We start from the raw sequence: 10,479 nt of genomic DNA on the forward strand, positions 1-10,479 counted from the left end.
ATTTCCAGGTTACTGCAGAATGAAATGTGAATACCAGCATCCCCTCACACAACACCACCAGAGTGAAGCTTCCATCATCTCCCAAGCACTATTGGAAAAACTTTTGTCCACAGCCCTGTTGGAAAGGTACAAACCTCATTAACTGACAGCAGCAAGACTATTTTTCAACTTGAACCTGTTAAATAATAAACAAATTGCCCCTTTAAATCTAAAAGAGACATTGTAAAGGCAGAGTCTTCAAAGCCCAAAGTTTTCAAAGAAGTCCCTTAGAAATAAAGTGTTCTCCCTGATAAACTAAACCCAACCTCTCTCCAATGAAGGTTTGATATCTCAGAATAGTCACTCTCACACTCTGCTTCTGCTATAGTAATTATTTAAGTGCCTACTTAGTATAATGGGGTGAGGCATTGGTTAGAATCTAGCTCTCCCCTTCAGGGCTGGAAATAGAAATGAGGTCTGGAGTTCCACTAAGGGGAAATATCTATGCCCATGCCCGCCACATGCTTAGAGAGGCCAGGACCTAGGTGGGTCTCAGCTTCAGGGTGGCCCATGAGGCCACGGCCAAGTCCTGGGACATCAGCAGCACAGGTGTTCTGGAGGCCCCTCTCTGTGGCCAAGCCTGCTGTTGTCAGAGAAGACTGCGGGGCATTGTGGGCAGTGCTAGACAGCATTCCAAAAGCTGTCACAGCTACCCCAGGGGCATTTCACCCCACCCTGGTTTTGGTGGAACCATGTAAACCCTTGAGTTCTTGTACGTTCCAATGGGGGAGACACCCCAAATATCAGACTTCTTAATGATTTTGGCCAGTTGGGATCATGGAGTTTTATTTAGATTTATTATTTAAGAAGCATGGCATTTTCGCACTTCTATTACAGTGGTGTAATCCCTCCCCAATACATACTATAATAGCATCATCTAACCTGCCTGTCCCCTGATGTGGGCCTCATCACTTTATTCTCAGGGGGGCCAATTTTTTCAGCAGCCCTGTTTGACAACTGGGCAAAGCATGTGGTGGGAGAAGAGCAGTGATTTAGCTCTTTAGGCAGCTTCAACCCCATGCCCCTCTGTGCTCACGACTGCAGGGTGAGGGTCGACTCTGGTTGGAGTGAGCCCACAGCCCCTGCTTCAAACCACAGGAAGCCAGTGGGGCCTGCACACTGGAGAGAGGACCCCGGGCATGTAAGGTCCAGGAGCAGAGAAGCCAGGAGAGACGGTCAGAAACGGGCCAGCAGCAGAAAAGATAGGCAGAGAGTAAAAAGGAGGCCCAGACAAGAGCAAGGGTAACCAGCCTGGACGGGTTTAAATTCCAGGATTACAATAGTAAATCCAAACCAAGATCCTAAAAATGATATCAATAATTATTAAGTTTTATGATGGTCTAGGCACAGTGTTAAGCACTTTATATACAAGAATCTCACCAATTCCTCACACAACCCTGCCAAATAATATTAAGAACCCCTCCCTATAGAGGAAAAGACAGAGCACATAAGTTACCCAAGATCACTCAACTGGTAAGCAAACACACGACTCACCTTGATGCACCTTGGGCAGGTCTGATCCTAATAGAAGAATGGGGTGCCAGCTGGGGTGAGGGTGCCACAGGACCGGGCCAGACCCCTGGACAGTCTTTTCCCTGCTTTCTGCAAGGATGACAGAAATGGCAAACAGAATGGATTCACAGTACAGTCCACTCACAGTCCTCACGTTCTAGAAAGTAACTGCAAAACCCGAAGGAACAAATCCTGAACCATTGCTCACTGCTCCCAGGACACCTTGGGCAGGTCTGATCCTAATAGAAGAATGGGGTGCCAGCTGGGGTGAGGGTGCCACAGGACCGGGCCAGACCCCTGGACAGTCTTTTCCCTGCTTTCTGCAAGGATGACAGAAATGGCAAACAGAATGGATTCACAGTACAGTCCACTCACAGTCCTCACATTCTAGAAAGTAACTGCAAAACCCGAAGGAACAAATCCTGAACCATTGCTCACTGCTCCCAGGAGACATACAGAATTAGGTTGCTGTGAACCACTGGTCATGACATTTAGTCAACCAATCAATGCATACTCTTGTTTAATGTGTGTGTCTGTTTAAAGACACGTTATTTAATATATTTTGTTGATTCATTAACATTGAATTCACAGCCAACAGCACCATAACTTATGTCTGAACAAAGCTTATCTAACATGTGCACGAGTTTTTCTCCATAAGGCACAACATGGCCTTTCTGCTTTGAGAAAACTTGACAGCTCTTCAGCAATGTGCTTGGAGACCACTTTATTTTTATTTTTTTAATGTTATTATTAGTTTCAGGTGTACAAAATATTGCAATAGTTATCCTTTTCACCCCTCACAAAGTGACAACCCCTCTCTCCCAACCACTGCTCCCCCATCCATTGCTCCCCCACCCCTGATATCATACATATCTATTACAATTCCATTGACTCCATTCCCACACTCTACTCCACATCCCATGACTATATATATATATATATATTAAATTATAGTTGACATATAATATTATTCAACAGCAGCTTCAGATGTACAGTGCAGTGGTTGCTTAGGCCTCTACACCATCCATGAAGTGGCCTCCCTAACAAGACATGAGACCATCTGGCCCCCTGAAAAATATTTACAACATCATTGATTATATTTCCCAGACTGTCATTTCTATCCCTGAGGCAATATTGTAGTTACCAATTTATGTTGTCTCGTCCCTTCCCCTTCTCCTTCATCCCCACCCCCATCCAATCTAGCAATCATGAGTTTCTCCTCTTTGTCTCTGAGACTATTTCTGTATACATTACTCGTTTATTCAGTTCTTCAGATTCCACATATAAGTGAGATCATATGGTATTTGTCTTTCTCTTACTGACTTATTTCACTTTTAGCATAATGTTCTCTAGGTCCATCCATATTGTTGCAAATGTTACACTTTCCTTCTTTATAGCTAATACTCCATTGTGTAAATGTACCACAGTTTCTTACTCCAGTCATCTACCAATGGGCATTTTGATTGTTTCCAAGTCTTGGCTATTGTAAATAGTGCTGCAATGAACATAGGGGTGTATATATTTTTCAAATTAGTGTCTTGGGTTTTTCTGGATAAATACCTAAGAGTGGAATTGCTGGGTCATAAGGTAGTTCCATTTCCAGGTTTTTGAGATACCTCCACACTGATTTCCATAGTGGCTGCACCAATCAGCAATCCTATCAACAGTGCAGCAGGGTTCCCTTTTCCCCACAACCTCGCCAGCACTTGTTGTTTGTTGATTTATTGATGATAGCCATTCTGACTGGAGTGAAGTGGTTTTTCATTGTGGTTTTTATTTGCATTTCTCTAATGATTGGTGAGGATGAACATTTTTTCATATGCCTGTTGGCCATCTGTATGTCCTCTTTAGAGAAATGTCTCATATCCTCTGACCATTTTTTAATTGGGTTGTTTTTATTTTTTGGTGTTGAGTTGTATGAATGTTTTATAAATTTTGGATATTAACCCCTTATCAGATATATTGTTGACAAATATCTTCTCCCATTCAGTAGGCTTCCTTTTTGTTTTATTGATTGTTTCCTTTGTTGTGAAAAACCTTTTAAGTTTGATGTAGTCCCATATGTTCATTTTTTCTTTTACTTCCCTTGCCCACTGGGATGTATCAGTAAAAATCTTGCTCAGGATAATGTCTGAAAATTTACTCCCTATATTTTCTTCTAGGAGTTTTATGGTTTCAGGCTTACATTTAAGTCTTTAATCCATTTTGAATTTGTTCTCATATATGGTGTAAGGAGGTGGCCCAGTTTCATATTTTGCAGGTGTCAGTCTAATTTTCCCAGCATCATTTATTAAATAGACTGTCTTTACCTCAATGTAAATTCTTGCTTCTATTGTCATAAACTAACTGTCTGTATATGCATGGATTTATTTCTGGGCTCTCTATTCTGTTCAACTGATCTATGTGTCTGTTTTTTATGCCAGTACCATACTGTTTTGATTACTGTAGTTTTGTAGTATGTTTTGATGTCTGGTAGCATGATCCCCCAACTTTGTTCTTATTTCTCAGGATTGCCATAGCTATTTGGAGTCTTTTATGGTTCCATATAAATTTTTGGATTATATTTTCTATTATTGTGAAAAAATGCCCTTAGTATTTTGATAGGAATTGCATTGAATCTATATATTGCTTTAGGCAGTATGGCCATTTAACAATATTAATTCTTCCTATCCATGAGCATGGTAGGTGTTTCCATTTATTTGTATTTTCTTTTATTTCTTCCTTCAGTGTCTTATAATTTTCTGAGTACAGATCTTTTACTTCTTTGGTTAAACTTATTCCTATGTATTTTATAGTTTTTGAAGCAATTGTAAACGGGACTGTTTTCTTAATTTCTCCTTCCGAGAGCTTATTATTGGTATATACAAATGCAAGTGATTTCTGAATATTGGTTTTGTATCTTGCTACCTTGCTGAATTTGTCTATCAGTTCCCATAGTTTTTTTTATGGAATCTTTGGGGGTTTCTATATATAGTATTATGTCATCTGCATATAAAGACAATTTTACTTCCTCCTTACCAATTTGAATGCCTTTTTTTTTCTTGTCTGATTGCTGTGGCTAGAACTTCCAGAACTATGTTGAATAAAAGTGGAGAAAGTGGACAGCCTTGTCTTGATCCTGATCTTAAGAGGAATGGTTTTAGCTTTTCACCATTAAGTATGATGTAAGCTGTGGGTTTATCATATATGCCCTTTATTATGTTGAGATATGATCCCCCTATTCCCACTTTGCTAAGAGTTTTGACATTTTGTCAAATGCTTTTTCTGCATCTATTGATATGACCATGTGATTTTTATTTTTCATTTTGTTGATGTGGTGTATAACATTAATTGATTTGCAGATATTGAACCAACCTTGGGTACTAGGGATGAATACACTTGATCATGGTGTATGATCTTCTTAATATATTGCTGACTTCTGTTTGGTAATATTTTGTTGAGGATTTTTGCATCTATGTTCATCAGAGATATTGACTTGTAGTTTTCCTTTTTTGTACTGTCTTTGGTTTTGGAATCAGGGTGATAGTGACTCTATAGAAAGGGTTGGGAGCCTTCCCTCCATCTAGATTTTTTGGAATAGTTTGAGAAGAACAGGTGATAATTCTTTTTTGAATGTTTGGTAAAATTCACTTGTGAAGCCATCTGGTCCAGAGCTTTTTTGGGGGGAAGCTTGTTGATTACTGATTCAATTTCCTTGGTAGTAATCAGTCTATTCAGATTTTCCATTTCTTCTTGAGTTAGCTTTGGAAAGTTGTATGCTTCTAGAAAATTATTCATTTCTTCCAGATTGTCAAATTTATTGGCATACAGTCGCTCATAGTAATTTCTTAAAATTTTTTGTATTTCTGTGGTGTCTGTTGTCACTTCAACTCTTTTATTCTTGATTTTACTAATCTGAGTCCTCTCTCTTTTTCTTCTGATGAGTCTGGCTAGAGGTTAGTTAATTTTGTTTATCTTCTCAAAAAAACAGCTTTTCATTTCATTGATCTTTTGTATTGTTTTCTGGTCTCTATTTCATTTATTTCTGCTCTGGTCTTTATTATCTCCTTCCTTGTACTCCCTTTGGGCTTGTTTTGCTGTTCTTTCTCCAGTTCCCTTAGTTGTAAAGATAGTCTGTTGATATGAGATTGTTCTTGTTTCTTTAGAAAGGCCTGCATTGCTATGAACTTCCCTCTTAGGACTACTTTTGCTGCATCCCAGGGATTTTGGGTCATGGTGTTTTCATTTTTGTTTGTCTCAAGATAGCTTTTGATTTCTTCCTTGCTCTCAGTTTTGACCCACTCACGATTTAGTAGCATCTTACTCAGCCTCCATGTATTTGTGTGCTTTCCGGATTTCTTCCTGTAATTGATTTCTAGTTTCATAGCATTGTGGTCAGAGAAGACGCTTGATGTGATTTCAATCTTCTTAAATTTATTGTGGCCTAACATATGGTCTATCTTGGAAAATGTTCCATGTGCACTTGAGAAGAACGTATATTCTTTAGCTTTGGGGTGAAATGCTCTGAAAATATCAGTTAAATCCAGCTGGTCTAATGTGTCATTTAAGGTCACTGTTTCCACATTGATTTTCTTTCTGGAGGATCTGTCCTTTGGTGACAGCAGGGTGTTGTAGTCCCCTACTACTATAGTGTTACTGTTGATCTCTGTCTTTATGTCTGTCAATATCTGTTTTATATATTTAGGGGCTCCTATGTTAGGTGCATAGATGTTTACTAGAGTTATGTCCTCTTGTTGGATCGATCCCTTTATTATTATGAAGTGCCCTTCTTTGTCCTTTATTATATCCTTCAATTTAAAGTCCATTTTATCTGATATAAGTATCGCTACTCCAGCTTTTTTCTCAGTTCCATTTGCATGAAATATTTTACTCCATCCCTTTACTTTCAGCCTGTATGTGTCTTTTGATCTGAGGGTGAGTCTCTTGTATACAGCATATGCAAGGGTCTTGCTTTCTTAGTGTCTTGGGTTTTTCTGGATAAATACCTAAGAGTGGAATTGCCATTTTGTTATTTGTGTTCCTGGTCTTCCTTAGTTAGGTTGTTTTTCACTTTCTTTTTCTTAAAGAAGCCCTTTTAGTATTTCCTGCAATGCTGGCTTGGTGGTAATGAATTCCTTTAGCTTATTGTTTTCTGGGAAGCTCTTTATCTCTCCTTCCATTTTAAATGATTACCTTGCTGGGTAAAGCAATCTAGGTTATAGACCTTTGTTTTTCATCACTGTGAAAACCTCCTGCCACTTTCTTCTGGTCTGCAGAGTTTCTGTAGAAAAGTCAGCTGATATTCTTATGGTGGGTACCCTTGTAAGTAACTTGCTGCCTGTCTCTTGCTTGTTTTTAGGATTCTGCCTTTGTCTTTAACCCTTGCCATTTTCACTATAATGTGTCTTGGTGTGGGCCTGTTTGTGATCATCTTGGTGGGAACTCTTTGCATTTCCTGGGCTTGTATGTCAATTTCCTTTGCCAGGTTAGGGAAGTTTTCAGACATTATTACTTCAAATATGTTCTCAATCCCTTGCTCCCTCTCTTCTTCTTCTTGTATTTCTGTGATGTGCATGTTGTTTCACTTGATGTTGTCACCCAGCTCTGTTAAACTATTTTCAATGTTTCTTATTCTTTTTTCTTTTTGTTGTTCCACTTGGGTGATCTCTGCTATCTTGTCTTCTAAGTCACTGATTCGATCCTGTGCTTCATCCAATCTGCTAGTAACTCCATCGAGTTTGCTACTTAATTCGGTAATTATATTCTTTAGTTCTAGCTGGTTGTTTTTCATGATTTCTCTATCGTTCTTTATATTCTCATTAATTTCCTTGAACATTCTAATAATCAGTATTCTGAACTCTGTCTCTGACAGGTTGTTTACCTCTATTTCCTCTAGTTACACTGGTTCAGGAGGTTTCTTCTGTTCTTTTCTTTGGGATGTGTTACTTTGTTTCCCCATTCTGGCTTACTCTTTGTGCTTGCTTCGATGTAATAGGTAGATCCCCTAGGTCTCTCAGTCTTTTCTGGGTGGACTTATGTGATATGTGTCCTTTTATTTGAATTATTCAGTCTCCCTATTCTCCTGTACATGTGTTCCAGAGGTTTTCCTTGTGTTGTGTATCTTCTCCTGTTGAAGTTAAGCTTTGATTGCTTTTGGCTTGTCAGTAGGTGGGATTGACTCCCAGGCTGACTAGCTGTGAGAATTAGCTGTGCCCACAGTTTATAAGCTACTGTGTGAGGGTTGACCCCTTCAATGAGGCTTGGCCCCTATGGGCTCTTGTGCCTGTAGTGATTTCCCTTTCGGTGTGACTCTTGTAGGTCAAACCCTGTAATGCTCTGGTTTTATCTAAAGTTGGCCTCTGGGTGATGATTCTTGTGCCTCTTTGGCTGGGCCCTGCTGCAGAACGATTTTAGAGCTAAACAGATCAACAAGCACAGCCACAACAGCCACCAAAGGAAACTAGATACTCTCACATGTAAAAATCAACCAACAACCTACACTCAACATGTACAGAAATATCAAACATACAAAAGAATAAAACAAAACAACAAAAAAAACAAAGAACAAAGAATAAAACAAAATAAAATAAAAAATAGAATAAACATGAGAAACAAAATAGCAACACCCAAAAAAAATTGCAGAAAAATGGAAAGAAGGAGAAAAAGTAGAGCAGTGAAAAGAAAGAAGAAAAGAAGGAAGAGAGAAAGGGTAGAAAAGCAATAGAAAAGAAAGAGAGAGAGAGAGAAAAAATATATATATATATATATATATTTATATATCTACACACCCATGTATATGGAAAATATATATATATATATATTTATATATCTACACATCCACATATATACACCTATATATATATGCCTATATTAAAAACTAAAAATGATAATAATGAAATAGAAAAAAACAAAAACAACCAAAACAAGCAACCAAAAAAACTCGCCTAAACACCCCCAAAAACCAAAACAACAACAACAAAAAACACGCCAAAAAACAAACAAACAAACAAAAAACAACCAGGGCCAGTCTTGGCTAAAGTCCACCAAGCTGTCTCCAGGTTGTCCTCTGCTATACAAAAAGTCCTCTGTGTCTTTTGGGGGCAGAGTAAGCCACATGGCGCCTAGAGGACCCTGGCAATGCAGGTCTATTGTAGATGAGTGGGGTTATGAGGTGTGATTGGTACTCTTCTGGCACTCTTTCCGCTGGAGGCAGTGGGGGATGTGAGATACCAGAGCTACTAAAAGCCACCTGGTGGGGGTGTGTGTGGGGGTGTGCCCTGCCTCCCCAGCCTTGCAGGAGAGGTGGAGGCAGGGTATCTAGGCGCACACTCCGCAGCCTCTTCTCATGCAGTTTCTCAACCCCCTAGCAGTAGGAGCAGCTCTGTAATCTGACCCTAATCCTCCATTTAGGGGTCAGTTTAATAGTCTGGCATGGCGGAGGCCAAGGTTTCTGAGGGGGTGGTGGGGTGGGTTCTTATCTATGCAGTTGTTTTTTGCTTTCTGTCCGAGAAAAAAGGGGGGAAAAAAAAGTCCCACCGCCCTTTTGAGCTGAGGCTTCTGCCTCAGATGCTCCAGCCGAGCTCCTGCTGCGCTCGGGGAGGGACTACAGGGACTGAACCCATCCTGCCGCCGCTGCACTCTCCACTCTGCCTCTTGGGGTCCTGCATCTCCACAGCTGCCGGTGTGGGCTGCGTCTCGCTTCCCTTTTCCCCCGCTCGCCAGGTTTGAAGCTTCTGCCTCAGAGCCTGCAAGCCGCAAAGCTCCGGTTGCACTCCCAGCTGGACCGGGTAGGCGCAGGGACTGAGCCCGCCCTGGCGCTGCAGAGCCCTCTGCTCTGCCTCCTGGGGTCCCGCGGCTCTGCAGCCGCGGGTGTGGACCACGTGGAGGCCACTTTAAACAGCGAAATCACCAACCCAAAGCACAAAAATGTGAAAAACATGTCACTAAATAGACCACAGAAAGGACATTTGCTGACAGAATGAGAACTGAAACAAAGAGTGTCCCCTGGTTTGACCTCAGCTGGAAATGGGTGTGCTGGGCCACTCGAATTTCCCTCCGGTCTATGCATGTCCACAAATGACTGCAAAAGGGCCGCAAGTATTGATTTGATGATTACAAATAAATGTTAGTGAGTAAGCAAGTTCACAAGGGTGAAATTTGTCAGTGGTGAAGATGGACTGTAGCGTCACCACGAGGTGTGCAGTCTTGAGCAGGACAAGCGCCAGCACCCATTTCCTCATCTCTAAAATGGGTCTAAAGCCAGCCTTCTCCCAGGCTTATAGAGGTGGTAAGGGTGCTAACCGGGAAGAAGACCATGAGAGCTTTGTGAAATGAGCACGCTATCCAAGTACAAACATGGGTTATCTCCAATATCTACACTGATAAGAAGCCTGATCAAACCTTAGGGAGTGTTGGGGCACACAGCGTAAAAGCATCAGCCCAAGGTGTTCCTGAAAGAAGGACCCATTTAAACTCCTCCCAACCTGCTGCTAAAACAACTGCTTATGAAAATGGACTTGATTGTCCATATTTTTTTCTTCCCTTCCCCTTCTCCATTCCTCTTCTCTCAGCCCAGGGAGATTGGCTACATGGAAGAAGAAAAAGAGCTGATCCCTCTAGGCAGGGAAAATACCACCACACAGCAAGCCTGCCTGTGGGGAGTTCATGGAGTCAAGTGCAGGCATCAGATCACAACACATCACAGCACCGAAGTCCTCTTCATCATTCAGCTTTTTCCAGGCCATTCATTCCCCAAATAGACAAACATCTGCATTTTTGTAGATGAAATAAATGCAGAAGGAGCCATTTCCGAAGATAGATGACTGTTCTTTTTCCTTCAGCAAAGTTTAAAAAGGTAAAAATTATCATATTATGGGCACGGTGGTCATGGAGAGAAAATGAGGCCACTGCTCAACAGGGGAAATTGCTCTCCTTGCCTGGGAATGTTTT

This window comes from Hipposideros armiger, unplaced genomic scaffold (assembly GCF_001890085.2).
Source record: "Hipposideros armiger isolate ML-2016 unplaced genomic scaffold, ASM189008v1 scaffold_223, whole genome shotgun sequence".
In the NCBI taxonomy this organism is placed as follows: Eukaryota; Metazoa; Chordata; class Mammalia; order Chiroptera; family Hipposideridae; genus Hipposideros; species Hipposideros armiger.